At 46.6% G+C, this 16,504-nt stretch overlaps 1 protein-coding gene and 1 long non-coding RNA gene across 7 annotated transcripts in view; one reads left to right on the top strand and one right to left on the bottom strand.

Annotated features, from left to right (window-relative positions):
• The window catches only part of UBAC2 (UBA domain containing 2), a 191,713-nt gene that overhangs the window by 81,812 nt on the left and 93,397 nt on the right, over nt 1-16,504 (top strand). The window lies entirely within an intron of this gene.
• On the bottom strand, nt 7,075-7,802 carry LOC138843758 (uncharacterized). Its single transcript, XR_011378720.1, has 2 exons — nt 7,373-7,802; nt 7,075-7,275 (listed from the first exon to the last, which is right to left on the bottom strand). It is a non-coding gene; the product is annotated as an uncharacterized LOC138843758 (long non-coding RNA).

The following is a 16,504-nucleotide window of genomic DNA, read 5'->3' as shown; positions in this document are numbered from 1 at the left end:
CTTCATGCATTTCAGAAATACAACTTTAGGAATATAGTGATTCTTCCCACCATACCCACCCTCCTACCAGCACTCCCACTCTTCTTCCTCCTCCCTCTCCCAATCCGATTCTTATTTTTTACTAAGATCTATTTTCAATTAACTTTATACATGTAAGATTAACTCTGTACTAAGTAAAGGGATCAACATATAGTATGAAAAAGAAAAAAAAAAACTTCTCCTCAACAGTCAAGACAAGGGCTGTTCAAGTAATTGCATGGGAGCCGGTGCTGTGGTGTAGTGGGTAAAGCCGCCACCTGCAGTGCTGGCATCCCATATGGGCACCAGTTCAAGTCTCAGCTGCTTCCCTTCCAATCCAGCTCTCTGCCATGGCTTAGGAAAGCAGCGGAAAATGGCCCAGGTCTTTGGGCCCCTGCACCCATGTTGGAGACCCAGATGATTCTCTAGGCTCCTGGCCATTTGGAGAGTGAACCAGCAAATGGAAGACTTCTCTCTGTGTGCCTCTGCCTCTCTCTAACTCTGCCTTTCAAAGAAAAGAAATAAATATTTTTAAAAAGTCATTGCATCTCAAAGTGTGATTTTCACTTTAATAGATTACCCTTTAGGTGTACTCTTATTACTGCAGATCAGTGAGAACATATGGTATTTGTCCTTTTGGGACCGGCTTATTTCACTAAGTATAATATGTTGCAGCTGCATCCATTTTGTTGACAAATTGTGTTTCTGTTCTCTGTAATCTGAGGGGCAGTAGTGATGACGGGTGCTTGCTTGGTCTTAGGATCCATCTGTGGGAACTTACGATCCTCATTTCTGCAAATAGCCAGCAAGCAGTAGGTAAATGTCGTGTTAGACTCTCCATCGAGGGGCTGGTCCTGTTCTGATGAAAGACTGTGTGTCCGACAGACGTTGTGCTTGAGTTAGTCTTCTCATTTCGCTGCCTCACACTGCATGGGACTGAGCTCTCCAGGCAAAACAGAGATAACTCACCAGGTTCTGAAACAAGTGCTGTGGTGCCGCCGGCGCGGTTTTGTGGACGAGCCTAGTGATTCAGACTTGTTTAAAACAATTGGCCGCAAATGTCATGTGCGTTTGCTTCTGAACCGTGTAGCTCCATGTCCGACTTGCAGATGGACCACCGCGTTACCTGCGGTGGCGGAGTTGGTCCCAGGCCGTGGTGGTCCTGTCTCCACCGTGCTGAGAGCTTGGGTGCCTTGTGCCCACAGCCCAGCCTGAGTGGAAAGCAGCAGCTACCACATCTACAGTCGTCTGAGGTCCGCTCCACACCAGCCGCTGGAGTATTTTTAGGGGATGTGGATACCGTGGGCAAAGTCAGCAGTGGCAGTGAGCTTTTTAAAGTATGTACCCCTCTGATTTTGAACTTGGGCTTAATCTTCAGTGTATAAGTCCTTATCGTAGCTTGAAAGATGGTCAGTGTCTATGCCTCAGAAGTGAAGTGACAGTTCTCAGAATCAGGAGAGACACCGAGGTCTCTGGATTCCAAGTGATCACATTCATGTGTTCAGAGGAACAGGCTAGATGTGTTGCGCTCATAGATATTTTCGGTATCTTCTCTCCTTTAATTCTATTTTTTTTTTTTAAACAAAAGACTAACTTGGTATGGTCATTTCATCTGTCTTACTTGTAGAAAACTGAGTCTTGGAGAGACTTAAGAAATCTGCCCGGGAGCACATCGCTTGCTGACGGGTTGGAATTGTAGCCCGAGGTCCAGACCTCACAGCCCTCAGGCGAGCAGGTTCACGTCCGGGTGCCTGTCAGTGTGCAGAGCCCCTGCTTCTGAGACGTGACCACGATGACTGCTCAGCGAGTCACTCAGCACTCAGTCCACTGCTTGTAGCCAAAGCCTTCGGATTCTGAGCGCTCTTGTCCCCTCTCCTCTTCCCTCCTCTAGCTGGGCCATCACTCCCGCCTTCCTCTTTCCCTTCCTCTTTCTCTTCATCCTCTTTCCCCTTCCCGCTTATCCCCTCCCCCGATCTCCTCCCAGCGATGCCTCCTGGTTGGGTTGGGCCTCCCAGAGATTTCAGTCCATAAATACTCCCTGCACGGAGTACTGTGAGGAGTGCAAAACCCGCTCCTCAGAGTTGCTGTGCAGAGTCAAAGCTGTGAGGCGAGCGCTGGCCACCTTCAGGGCCTCAGGGAAGCTTAAGTGTCACAGGGCACAGGTCACAGTCCCTTGTTACTTTCTCGTAGCACTTGCACCACCACAGAAATTAAATCACTTGGGAGGAGTGATTTGCTGCTTGCCACCTCTCTAGACACAGTTTTGTGGGAGCAGGAGCCTGTCAGTGTCAACCACTGAGGGTCCTCCGTGTCCTCACCCACTGGGGTGGCTGTAACAGAACACCTCAGGCCGGTGGCTTCCTCATGGTCCAGGGGACGGAGAAGATCAACGTCAGTGCGCTGGCAGATCTCGGTGTTTGGTGAAGGCCTGCTTCCCACTTAACAGGCAGCCATGTCTTCCCTGTGGGCCTGCGTGGCAGAAGGAATGAGACAGTTCTCTGGGGTCTTTTAGGAAACATTTATTTATTTGAAATGCAGGGGGTGGGGGTATCTTCCATCCACTGGTTTGCTCCCCAAATGCCTGCAGCAGCTGAGGCTGAACCCGGTTGAAGCCGGGAACCTGGAACCTGCTTGGATCTCCCACATGGGTGGCAGGGACCCAACTACTTGAGCTGTCATCTGCTCCTTCCCGGGGTGCACTTTAGCAGGTAGCCAAATTGAAAGCAGAGCTAAAAGTGGAACCCAAGTACTCCGATCATGGAATCTAAGCAGCCCAAGCAGCATCTTAACCCCTATGCTGAAAGGCCCCTGCCTTGTGTTAATTTTTTAAGCTTATTTTTATTTATTTAACAAGCAGAGTGGCATGCAGAAGGAAAGACAGAGAAAAAAATCTATCTGTTGGTGACCAGGATGATTGGGGTTGGGCCAGGTGAAAGCCAAGAGCCAATAACTCCATTATGATCAGCCACATAGGTGGCAGGAGTCCAAGTACTTGGGCCATCTTCCACTTCCTTCCCAGGCACATTAGCAGAGAGCTGGATTGCAAGCAGAGCAGCTGAGGATGCCAGCATTATAGGCAGTGCTTAACCTGCTGCACCACAGTGCTGCCCCCTGGGGTCCCCTTTATAAAGACACTAATCCCACTTCTGAATATGGCACCCTCATGACTTAATCACCCCAAACACCCTTACCTCTGAATACCTGCTGTCATGTTAGGATCTCACCCTGTGAATTTCGGGAGACACACACATTCGGTTGCTAGCACTTGGTTAGCCTAGTGACTCCTCATAGTGGGCACATACATCCGTTGGCTGGATTGGTGGATGAATTGATAGAGTAATAAATGAATGAGAAGGCATTGTTCTTTTCATTCCATTTCATCTTTTGTGTGAACTGTTGCAGTAGCCTCCTAACTGTTCCATCATTTGCACCACCCTGCACCCTTAATTTTATCTCCGAAGGATATCTGGCCTTACTTCCTCATGTTTTGACAGACGCCTGTGACTTTCACCTGCTATTTTATAAAGTTTAACTTGTTAGGCACTCAGCATGGAGCTCCCACCAACCTTTCCCGCCCCGTTTTCTGTCTTCCCTCCTTTGTACTGTGCACACCAGCTAAATGGCGTTGCTCACCACTGCTGCTCGCTCCTGTGCCATTTCAGGTCTCTCTGGATCCATCTGTGACGACAGTTCGGGCTGCAGCGTCCTTTCTTCCCTCTGCCTGGCACACGTCTGCTGAGCCAGCGAGGGGAGCTTCAGGGCTGCCCTTGGATAACTGCTCGGGGAAGCTGCACCCCAGCCAGAGTCAGCCCCTCCTTCCTTTGCACTCGCAGGTGACTTTGCACTTGCAGGTGACGTGGAACACTTGTTATCTGGGATGGAAATGGTGTACCTGATTCACCACTCTCTCACCTTTGGAACTTCAGCAGCATGGAGTAGTGAAAAGAATGTTCTCCGACACCAAAGCGAGCTGACAGTGATACAAACGTTAGTCCGCCACATGCCGGTCGCTTCAGTTATTCTTTATTTTTTTTTTAAGATGTATTTAGTTATACGAAAGGCAGAGTTTCAAAGAGGGATGCTGGTTCACTCCCCAGATGGCTACAACGGCCGGGGCTGGGCCAGGCTGAAGCCGGGGGACTAGGAGCTTCCTCCAGGTCTCCCTCATGGTTGGCAGGGACCCAAGCACTTGGGCCATCTTCTGCTGCTTCCCCAGGCCATTGGTAGCAAGCTGGATCAAAAGAGGAACAGCTGGGTCACAAGCTGGCACCCATATAGGATGCAGGTATTGCAGATAGTGGCTTTACCTGCTATGCCACAACACCGGCCGCTGCTCCAGTTACTCTTTTGTACCAATCACTGGTGCCACCTGTCTGTCTTTTCCCTTTCTCTTCCCTCTTTCCATCTCAAATCTGTTACTGGTGACAAAACTACAAAAATTGAATTTCAAGTGTGAATTCAATGATATATTTCAAGCACTGAACTGTTGCACCTTTATAAAATCATTCCCAGGGTCTTACTCAGAGAGCTTGTATAACCCATTCATTCTTGTAGTCTCAGAACATCTCATTTTCTCAATGAAAACAGTTCAGTTCAGTATCTGGGTGTCTGCTGCTGTGTGTGCAGCAGGCAGCCGGCACTCAGCACGTGCGCCCTTCGCTCTGGCACCGCCAGTCCTCAGGATCACTGTTTGAGGAAACAGGCCCAGAAACCCTGTAAGCTGGTGAACCAGACCACAGCGTCAGGAGAGAGGTAGCAAGAAGAAACGGCCTCTCCTCCTCAGTCTGGGGAGTGGTGAGGAGGAGGTTGCTCGCCTGTGTCTTCAAGACACTAGGACTGCTCCAGCTCAGAGTAGCACGCAGTGCTCCTTGCCCGCAGAGCTCATTAGTTAACTGTGAAAAAGAGACGCAAGCTTTTAACACAGCAGAGATGTCTTCAGCAGTCTCAGTGGCTGCAGCATCGTGAGGGGACAGATTTCATGCACCCTGCTCAGAAGGGTCTAGGCTGTCACCAGAAGTTTACATGAAGCCGCGCCATCAGTGGTTTCATTGAGTGAGGAAGACAACGTAGTTGATTTCAACTAGAGTTTTCTGAGCCTCGGCATTTTTGATTTTTTGGCTGCATAGTTCTTGGTCGTGAGGGGCTGTTCTGGGCACTGCAGATTTTTGAACAGCTACCTTGGCTTCTACCCAGCGGCCCCGCCCCTAGTCATGACGACTAAAAATGTCTCCAGATGTTGCCAAATGACACTCTGAGGGCATAACCACCCCTAGTGGGGACTGGGACATGCCCGGTGCTGGGTGGTGAGGAACCCTGGAAAGAGTTGGCCCCCACGCTCGAGGGGCTCAGGGCTGTGAGGCTCTTGAGATCTGACAGGGAGAGTATTTCTAGTAGGTGACTGAAATAGCTTTGGTCGGGCTGTTAGTAAAAATTTGTTTCAAAGAAGTTTAACATCTGTTTTCATTTCTGCTTTTCTAAGTTGCCTTGCTACTCAATTCCTTTATTTTAGCTGCCTTCCTCTTAGGACTTAAAATGTTTGAGTATGTCAAAATTTCCAGCCTAGTGGGAAATATGCTTGTTCAGACAGAAATAAAAATAATAACTGTTAGGACTGAGATGGAATGAGCAGTTAGTTAAGTCAGACCCAGGTGACAGCACAGGAGAGAGTGTGACTGTGAAGGGAGCTAGAAGTCTGGTTGTGCTCAACATTCACTTCCTGTTCTTGTTTATCATTGGAAAGTTGCACCTTATGTAAGATTTTAGATTCAGATCATTGTATTTTTCTAAGAAAAAAATTCAAAATGCTAGCTATGTCTTGGTAACCATAGCAAAATATTCAACACACACACAAATCTCATACCTCTCCCTTAAGATACCACTTATTTACTTGCCTAACATTTAATATTGGCTTCTCAGAGCTAAGATTCAGAGGGTAACTTTGGTCTGTGTTGTTTTCAGTTGTCATCCCAGCTGAAATGAGGACAGCTGTGGTTCATGGTGGGCACTTAATATTTGTTGTGTTAAGAAATACCCAGGACAAGAAGATGTTCATTAATATGTTGAGTATTTTGTACCCCAGAGTCTCCTATTGTAGATATGCCAGATTTAAATGAATATTTGCAACAGTGTTGCAAGAGTAAGTGAAGTATTGCTGTGTTCTCTGTGAGAAAGCAGAGGTTCTCAGAATTGAGTCACTGGGTGACAGCTACTGAAGTGGCCAGTGAGCCTAAGTAGAAATCGATGCCTGTCTGACTCCTAGCCCATAAGAGAAAATCTAAGAGAAAAATCGAGTTAGTGGTCATCTGTTCACTATGCTAGAAATTAAAGTGTGTATTTACTTGTTAAATGGAGGTTTCCTGTGTGTATTTTCAACCACAGAGACACAAATGTTGGTTAAAGTAGATGTTAGTGTCCAGAGACAACCGTTGTATGGCATTCAAATGCTCCTGCTAAAACGAGACTTGCTGGCTAAGTGACACTCCCTTCATTAGCTGTTCCTTCAATTTAATTTAGCACACAGAGGAAACCTCCTGTTTCTCTTCAGTGGCTCTTCAGTACTGCCACTAGGGTTTATACATAATAACATTTTAATGTGGTTTCAGGCTTACAAGAAAGTTGCAAGAATAAGACAAAGAACTCCCTGTATCCTAAACCCAGATGCCCCAATTATGAACATTTCTACATTTGCTTTATCATTTTATATATATATATATATACACACACACACACACACACGGTGTTTTCTCTGAATCATTTGAGAACACATTGTGAATATAATGTCTTTTTACTCAGTATACTTATATCAGTGTGCATGCCTTTATTCATATTTGGTAATTGTCCAACTAATGGCCTTTCTAACAAAAATGAATAAAAACTTTTTAGTTTGGTCCAGTCCACTATTAACATCTTTCATTAGTTGTTGTGTTCTCTTACTGTGTAAACTGAGATGTCCCCGCCCTGCCTTTGGTGTTTCTGAAGAGTCTAAGCCAGATACTTTATAGAAGGGGGCACTTGCTTTGATGCTGTATACAATTAAGTCAAGCGTGAAGCAGTAAATAAAAAATACTTTGTTCCCTTTATTTCTTTTGATATAACATTTTAAAGCATTTAATTTTTAAAAATTTTAGTCACACAAGCAGAGAGAATAATAAATGTGCCTTAGGACCAGATCAACAGTTAACATTCTGTTCCCCAGCATTTTTAGTTGAAGTGTTCTGAGGCAGTTTCCAGACATACTTCATTCCATATTTCAGTAAGCTATAAAAAAACAACATTTCTTATATGAGTATCATATTGCCTTACCTAAAACTTATTTATAATTCTTTAATATTATATACTATGAAACTGTACTCACATTTCTCCTGTTACCTTGAAAATGCCTTTTTACATTTGATTTTGCATTTAATTGTGACATCTGTGCAGCAGTGGTGGCGACAACTGTAGCTTCGTCTTCTTGTTCTTCTTATTAGATGTTCCTTCCACCCTTTTGGAAGAGTGTTTTACTAAGTTGGTAGGATGGCTACATTAGATTGAGCAAGGCGGTGCTTTGTCAACCAGGCTTCTCCCAGTGTGCGTACCCCTCAGGCAGAGGTGGGGGAGCTGAGTGCTCCGTTCTGTCAACGCCCTTGCATCCAGAGTTCTGGATGTGACTTAGGCTGCACCAATCAGAGGCCCGTGCGTAGGTCTTGGATTGAGTCTGAGTGGAGCCGAGCTGGTGCTGTGTGAGATTCCTCTCTCTGCTGCTGCAGTTCTGCAGGCCTTCAGGTCTCCGGGCCTCTCAGTTCCTCGTCCCCACGCTCTGCTGAGATGGTTTCCTGTGGAGCTCACGCCTGGTGTCAGGACTTCAATATTAGGACTTCTTGGTAGACCAGTCTTGGGTGTTGGTCTAGGAGCCTTGCTCCTGGAGGCACAACCTGGATCTGTGCTCATCTTTTTCTGCCCAAAATAGCTTGAGAGGTTTCTGTTATCTGTAACTGAACCTTAGCCGACAGAACTGATAATCAGAAGAATGTAACTTTTATATTTGACTTCAGATGTGTGTATAGGGAGCAGTATTCCAGGATCTGAAGCATTTGAACTGGGACATGGTTTTCACTGCAGTCCTTGTCAGCAGATCACTTTACTCAGAGAGCCTTGAGTGTGCCTGTTTATGAAACTCCGCTGATGAACTCTGGGTTATAACCGTTCTTTGCTGGTGATTGTCACCATCATCCACCTTCTTCAGGGTTTCCTGAAGGCCCATTGAGACTCCCTTCACATGTGATCTTGGGACAGGGAGATGGCCGCTGTGTGTCCTGTTCTCATATGATTGGGTCGCCGCAGTTAACTGACTAGTGATAGAGACTAGTAGCCCCTTCTGTCTTCCAATTCTTTCTGAATCCTGTCCTGAATTTCTGCCTGCACTCCAAAGTAATCAGAGTTTGGGGATGAGTTACAGACTATGTTTATCCAAAAAAAAAAAAAAACAAAAAAAAACAATGTATTATAGAAAGTATCAAACATGCACAAACATGGAAGGAATAGTGTAACTACTGCCATGTACCCGTCACTGGGTCAACATTTTGTCCAAAAAACAAACTTCAAATAATTTGACAGCCGAGCCCCTAGTGAGACACTTTCCTATACTTTTCCTTTTACTGTTTGCTCTCTGAATTCTGCATGACCAAGGCTTACAGTATCTGGTAACTTTGCACCTCTCTCCACCGGATTACTCCTTAAATGGCTGCAGCAGTCAGACCTGGGCCAGGTGGAAGCCAAACCTGGAACTCTATCCGGGTCTCCCATGTGGGCTACAGGGGCTCATATATTTGGGCCATCCTGCACTGCCTTCCCAGGCATATTAGCAGGGAGTTGGATTGGAAGCAGAGCAACTGGGACTTGAACCAGTGTTCTGATAAGGGATGCTGGAATGCCACCATTGCAGGTGGCGGCTTATCACCCTGTGCCACAACGCTGGCCCCAGGACTGCTTCCATTTCTTGTCATGGGGGTGATAGGTCTGTGGGCTTGATGTCTTCCTCTTCCTGGGTGCTCTTTAAATAGAACCATTAACATTCAGTTCATGATGTTGTCCTTGGTTCCTTACAATAGGAAAAAGTGGGCAGTAATGCATAAAGTGCAAATATGTTCATTATTGTCTTGGATAATAATACCTGACAGGCCAGGACATGATAATATAGTTTAAAAACAAACAAACCAACCAACCTGAGTACAGATGGAAATCCTGTGTTTTCACTGTATATCACAAGAAAAGCAGATGTTTCACTCTTTGACTTGAGGGGAAATTTGTGGAGCTGCTGCTCTGAAGCTCTAAGAACTCACCAGTGTGTTACTTTTCTTAGAGTAGAATGCAGACCTTCCGTAGCCTCTGTGTAGTTTCATTCTGACCTACCTTTTTCTTCTCAAAGCCTGCATGAGAAAAGTCATCGTACAGGATAGGGAAACTAGAAATAAATATTCTCACACTCCAAGAAAACTGACAAAGGACAATGAAAAAGCATCTGAGTTCTTGTCTGGGATCACTGTGGCAGAGCCCATGTGGGACGGAAGGGGCTGGGGCTCCTGCCCTCCAGTGGCTTGCAGTTGAGTCACATAGATGTGAGCATGGTTAACAATGAGAAGTGACACAGTTGGTGTACAAATAAAGAGGCAGAGATGGCCCTCAAACATTTTTTAGTGTTTGTTTATTTTTTTTATTCATTTGAAAGGCAGGGTGACAGAGATAGAGAGAGATCTCCCATCTGCTGGTTGACTCCCCAAATGCCTGCAACAGCCAGGGCTGGGTCAGGCTGAAGCCAAGAGCCTGGGACTCCATCAGGTCTCCCACATGGGTGGCAGGGGCCCAAGCACTTTAGCCATCATCTGCTGTTTCCTAGGATACATTAGCAGGGAGCTAGATTGGAAGCAGAACAGCCAGGACTCAAGCCAGCACTCTGATAATGGGGTGTGCACATCACAAGTGGCAGCTTAACTGCTGTGCCACAAGGCCCGTCCTGGTCTTTAAAATTTTAATTGAACAAAAACCAAATCGTGCATTATTTTTCTCATGTATGTTACCCTCTTGCACAGTTTTCTTTTTTATAACATAGCTTTTATGTTGTTAATTTATTTGCCTTTTGAAAGGCAGAGAGACAGAGATGGGGGAAATCAGAGAAAGAGATCCCATCTGCTGGTTCTCTCCCCAAATGCCATCATAGCCAGGGTATGGCTAGGCCAGAGCCTGGCGGGAGCTCTGAACTCAGTTCAGGTCTCCCACACAGGTGGCGGATCCACGCACTTGATCTATAATCTGCTGCTTCCCAGGGTATGTACGAGCAGGAAGCTGGATTGAAATCGGGGTAGGCCAGCCTCAAATCAGGCACTCTGATATGGGGTGCAGGTGCCCCCAAATGACTGCTCAACTGCTGTGGTGAACACCACTCCACAGTTACTTCCTCCGACCAACTGGAACATTGCAGAGGTTTCTGTAAGTCTGAATATGCATCATGAGAGATAAATAAGTAGAAGTAGTCATACATTGCTTTTTCATTTGGAAGGAACTGGAAAAGCAAGTGGCATTCATATTATCAGCAGAAAACTTCCCTTTTTAGAAAAGAAATCCAGACTGATTGAAATGACATTCTAGTTCTTGATGTGTATGTTCCATATATCCCATGATAAATATTTTAGTGCTGAGCATGTATTAGTATCTATTGCTGCCTAACAGATTATGATGTGCAATAATATAAACTACATATCCACCAGACTTTAATAATGCAGATCATATGGTATCCTCAGGTAACACCAATGACCTGTAGGCAACACGTGTTTTTTCAGGATCGTCAGTGTTCAAGGTGCTGTGGTCAGAGCTGCTGAGAGTAGAATAGAAAGCTGTAGAAGTCGGTGTCTCTGCCCCAGTGGAGTTTGTGTTTTAGTTGTGGGAGACAAGAATAATGCACATGAAATAACACACCATGGGCTATATAATGGCTGATGAAGAACTTATATATTATCTGGCTCTGATTTCACCAACAAGAAGACTGAGGTCTAGAAAGGCTCAAAGACTGGACAGTGACATGGAGCTGGTTAGCATTCAAACCAGAAGCTGCCCGCAGGTCTCCAAGCCAGCAGGGCTTATGCCTCCTTTTTCTAGGATATTATATGTGTGAGTTAAAAGTACGTGGCGTAGACTGCAAGAGCCAACTCCACTGAGGAAAGGAAAGTGGTAGCTTCTCATCCTCAAAGAAGAATTAGAGGTGGAGGCAGATTAAGTGGGGGAAGCAGATTAATCTAACCAGTGAGAACCGAGTGTTTGTTCTGTTAAAGGGACGGAGACAAAACCAGCCAGACTAACTCAAAAGGCACATATTGGGCAATGCAGGGACTTGAAAGTGCAGGAGAGGAAGTTGAACTTGATGTGGTAGACCGCGGGGAACTGTTCTCTGTCCTTGTGCATGAAATGACAGAATGAAAGTGGGATTAAGGAAGATGCATTGATTCCCAGGAGAACTGGATAGTGTCTGCGTTTGGCTTTTCTTACTCGCTGTGCACTGGTTTTTTCACTCCAGCTTGGTCAAACACTGAAAAACCTAAACACGCTAGCTTACGTTGGCAGCCGCAGATGAAGCCTGGAATCCCTGCAGCTTGCTCCGTAAATGTGCCGCTCAGTTGCTGCTTGTCCAGCGTAGGAGGGTGGGGCACGGGGCTGGGAGTTCTGCACGTGCTCATTCAGGGTCCCTCCGTCAAAACAATCTACGGTCACTGTGGCAGGAGAAGAGCCGGATGGAACGTCTGTCGTTGCTCTCCAACGGCTTCAGCCTTGAAGTGACTTTTGTCAATCCCCTACCACCACCATCACCACCACACACAAACTCATTGGCCAGAAGTAGTCACATCCCCGCCAAGGAAACCCAAGGATATTTGGTGAGCAGTAGGAGCTCTTTGAGGGTGCTCTGAGAGGGGCAATATTTCCACTTGCTTGAGAGAGAAAATATGGCGATGAAGAGTACTGACCCTGGAGTAACTCTGCCAGAGTCCAGAGCCCAGCCCCTCCACTGAGCTTGCTGTGTGACCTTGCGCAGGCTGCTCAGCCTTACTGGACCACAGTTTTATGGTCTGTGAAATGGGAAAAGCCTCACAGAATTATGGTGAAGCGGAAATGAGCTTAAGTGTGTGTGATGTGCTTGGAGTGCTATGTTTCGTGATTGTATTTATTATTGCTGTTATTAATTTTTTTGAAGATTTATTTGTTTGAGAGGCAGAGTTATAGAGAGAGAGACAGAGAGACAGATAGAGATCTTCCATCCGCTGGTTCACTCCCCAGTTGGCTGCAATGGCCAGAACCAAGCCAATCCGAAGCCAGAAGCCGGGAGCTTCTTCCAGGTCTCCCACATGGGAACAGCGGCCCAAGCACTTGGGCCATCTTCTACTTTCCAAGGGCATCAACAGGAACTGGATCCCAAGAGGAGCAACCAGGACTTGAACTGACACCCATATGGGATGCCAGTGCCACAGGCGGATGCTTAACCTAGTACATCACAGTACCAGCCCCTGTTGTTACTGATTGTATCTGCTGGCTTCCAGTAGAGCATCCTAAAGGAAGGCAAAAATTTCTGCTTCTAGTTGAGGGGCCCAGAGAGAGGGGGGTTATAAGTGATTTAGGTGAGTGATACCGGCGTCTGGACCAGGATGATGATCCTGGGTAAGAAAAGATGGGCAAGAGAGCCCGCGGAGGAGACCCAGGCCAGGCTTTGCCATTGATGAAGGCTGTGGTTGAGAAGTGATGAGGTGCGGATGACTTAGAGGACGGAAGTGGAGTTTGCACAGAGCTCTGGAGTCTGTGCAAGGAAGGATATAACCTGAGGTTCAGATGGTGATGGATAGAGTCCAAGGCAGAGGAGGCCCCCGGAAGTGGAGGAGTAGCATCCAGGCAAGAGGGGCAAGCTGGAACCAGCTCTTGGTAAACTTAAATTTCAATAAATGCTAGTGTCTGAGTGTTCTGAGTCAGACCACAGACCCCAGGATCCAATGTTTTGGGTTAAATCCCAGCTCCAGGGGCCAGCATTGTGGCACTATGGGTTAAGCCAGTGCTTGAGACACCAGCATCCCATATTAGAGCACTATTTGAGCCCTGGCTGTTCCACTTGTGATCCAGCTTTCTGCTAATGAACCTGGGAAGGCAGTGGATGATCTCCAAATACTTGGGCCCTTGCCACCCACATGGGAGACCAGAATGAAGTTCCTGCCTCCTGGCTTCAGCCTGGTCTAGTCCTGGCTTTTGCAGCCTCTTCGGGGGAGTGAACCAGCACAAGCAGCTGGAATAAATTTCTCTCTCTCTCTGTCTCTCCTTCTTTTTCACTCTCCCTTTCGCATAAATAAATCTTCAAAAAAAAAAAAAAACCAACTTCGCTACACATGAGCTCAGTATTTCATTTCACTGGGAAATCAGATACTTCAGTAGGGCTTTAGAACAGTGTTGGTAATGGTACAGAACACGTGCTATTCAGCTAAATGGGCATTTGAGAACTTCCCACGTTGCAGGCTTTGTGCCAGGCTGTGCCTATATATCAGACGAGGTCCTTGCTGTGTAGCTCACAGCCTAGCTCAGTCTGTAATCCACCTATCGGTTGGGTTATTTAATGTGTTTAAGGAGTACATAGTCTGCTGTATAGAGTGACACAAGCCATCTCACACTTTTTCAGGGTCTACGTGATTCTGCTCTGTCTTCTTTATGGTGAGGATTCAGCATTAGAATTACACTCCTGACACGGCCTCTGTTTTACCAGTTACCTTTCCTGGAGTGAATGTTTCTTTAAAAAGCATGGAGCATGGCCGGCACCGTGGCTCACTTGGCTAATCCTCTGCCTGCGATGCCGGCACACCGGGCTCTGGTCCCGGTTGGGGTGCCAGATTCTGCCTGGTTGCTCCTCTTCCAGTCCAGCTCTCTGCCGTGGCCTGGCAGTGCAGTGGAGGATGGCCCAAGTGCTTGGGCCCTGCACCCGCATGGGAGATCAGGAGGAATCACCTGGCTTTTGGCTTTGGATCGGCGCAGCGCGCCAGCCATAGCAACCATTTGGGGGGTAAACCAACGGCAGGAAGACCTTTCTCTCTGTCTCTCTCTCTCTGTCTAACTCTGCCTGTCCAAAAGAAAAATCATGGAGCATACCATCTGCTCATTGTGGAAGGAAAACATTCCGGGCGGTGTGGTGGTGTGGACAAACCCGGAGCTCTTCAAGTATATGTGCTGCCATTTGCCACAGCGGACCTTTGTGCTGCCCAAGCTGGTCTACACCACCGCTGGACAGCCAGTGCTTTCTCACACGTTTCAGCTAAATGGCTTTGCTTTCAGAGAGTTTTTAAGTAAGCAGGTGATCCTTTCAGAAATAAAAAATGAAAGAATGGGCCAGCGCCGCAGCTCACTAGGCTAATCCTCCGCCTTGCGGCACACCGGATTCTAGTCCAGGTCAGGGCGCCGGATTCTGTCCCAGTTGCCCCTCTTCCAGGCCAGCTGTCTGCTGTGGCCAGGGAATGCAGTGGAGGATGGCCCAAGTGCTTGGGCCCTGCACCCCATGGGAGACCAGAAGAAGCACCTGGCTCCTGCCATCGGATCAGCGCAGTGCGCCGGCCACGGCGGCCATTGGAGGGTGCACCAACGGCAAAGGAAGACCTTTCTCTCTGTCTCTCTCTCTCACTGTCCACTCTGCCTGTCAAAGAAAAAAAAAAGAAAGAATGAAAGAAATAAATATGGCTGTTTTCCGTAAGGATCTTCCCTGGTGATTGTTCTAGCTCTCTGTTACTATTTAACATGTAGGAAACCCTTACGGGGCTCGATTTTCACACCGTGTGTTACGTATGAGATCGCCTCCTTTATTCTGTGACTATTGCAGCAGTTACTCAGCACTGTCTCTGTTACCCACGTTCCCCTACTGCTGAGAGGAATGCACTAGGAATAAAACTAACTACAAGACAGTGGGAGGCACCCAGAGGCCATCTTTGGACAGTGGTATGATGAATGGAATGGGCAGTCAGGGCCTTCTGAAGGAGAGGGAGAGCTGAGATTTGAGAACAGACTTTGAAAAGGAAAAAAATAAAAAGAGCCATTGAAGAAAGGTTTACCTTTCGCTAGTATGGGTTTTTATATAGTACTGGGAGAAGGCAGAAAACTAAACAGGTAAAAGAACACGTTATTTCTTTGTAAACAGCTGAGGGTGTTCACCTTGTTAGAAGGAACTGGCCCTCATTAGCACTCCGTCTTCTGCTGTGGATGGCATGTCGGCTCGTACATTCCAGTCTGTGCTCTCCTGTAGTCGTGCAACTAGGGCACCAAAAAGAGAATCTGAAATTAAGGAAACTTTGCTTCTGGCTTTTCTTAGGAGGCTTCACAATGGTTTCTCCGTAGAGATCCACCTCTAATGACTACCTAAGTGCCACCTCCTTGCATTAAATTCAGTGTTTGTCCTTTCTTCTTTTTTTTATTTTTTTACTTTATTTATTTATTTATTTATTTTTACAGGCAGAGTGGACAATGAGAGAGAGAGAGAGACAGAGAGAAAGGTCTTCCTTTTGCCGTTGGTTCACCCTCCAATGGCCGCCACGGCCAGTGCGCTGTGGCCGGCGGACCGCGCTGATCCGATGGCAGGAGCCAGGCACTTATCCTGGTCTCCCATGGGGTGCAGGGCCCAAGCACTTGGGCCATCCTCCACTGCACTCCCTGGCCACAGCAGAGAGCTGGCCTGGAAGAGGGGCAACTGGGACAGAATCCGGCGCCCCGACTGGGACTAGAACCCAGTGTGCCGGCGCCGCAAGGCGGAGGATTAGCCTAGTGAGCCGCGGCACCAGCTTGTCCTTTCTTCTTTACACCAGAAATTTTGTAGACGGAGGGAAGGAAATGCACTAAGGTTCTGACTTCTACCCACGTGATCTCACCTGGACTCTGTAGTGTTAAAAAAACCAGTGCCTGTTTTTGTCAGTAGCTTTATAGTCAGATGGCTGTTTGTGAATTTAGGTAATGCAGACCTGAGAGTACCCAGTAAATGATACTGCATCAACCATTAAGATTAATTTTCTTATAGGGTAAAAATTGAAAATGACTAAGAAAAGAATTTAAAATAAAATATGTTCAGGATATAAAGCCCAATAAAAATTTGAAGTGTGACTCATGGTACCTCATTCCATGTCTTTTTAAATATTCCATTATCAAAATTGGTGTTACTGCCAACAGAGATACCATATTGGGGGTAATTTCAGGGGTTGGGCAAAACAAATTTGAACTGGCAGACAGATTGATTATATTTGCAGTTTGTGCTTCTCACACTAAGATATTCATTTGAGCCAGTGTATATTGTTGTAAAGAATCCTGTGTACTCTTACATTTATAATTTTGCATTTTGTTCCTTGTTAGTTTATTTAGTCAAGCAGCAGCCATATCCCTCATAGCTCATACCCCCTCCACCCTTTCCAGTAACCTACATTATTGACTCAAACTGTATCCATATGATACAAGACAGTAA

The sequence above is a fragment of the Oryctolagus cuniculus genome, chromosome 9 (assembly GCF_051225735.1).
Source record: "Oryctolagus cuniculus isolate XC-2025 breed Fujian yellow rabbit chromosome 9, ASM5122573v1, whole genome shotgun sequence".
NCBI classification, from domain to species: Eukaryota; Metazoa; Chordata; class Mammalia; order Lagomorpha; family Leporidae; genus Oryctolagus; species Oryctolagus cuniculus.
The sequence above is the reverse complement of the archived record's forward strand: the minus strand, read 5'-3'. Positions and strand labels throughout refer to the sequence as shown.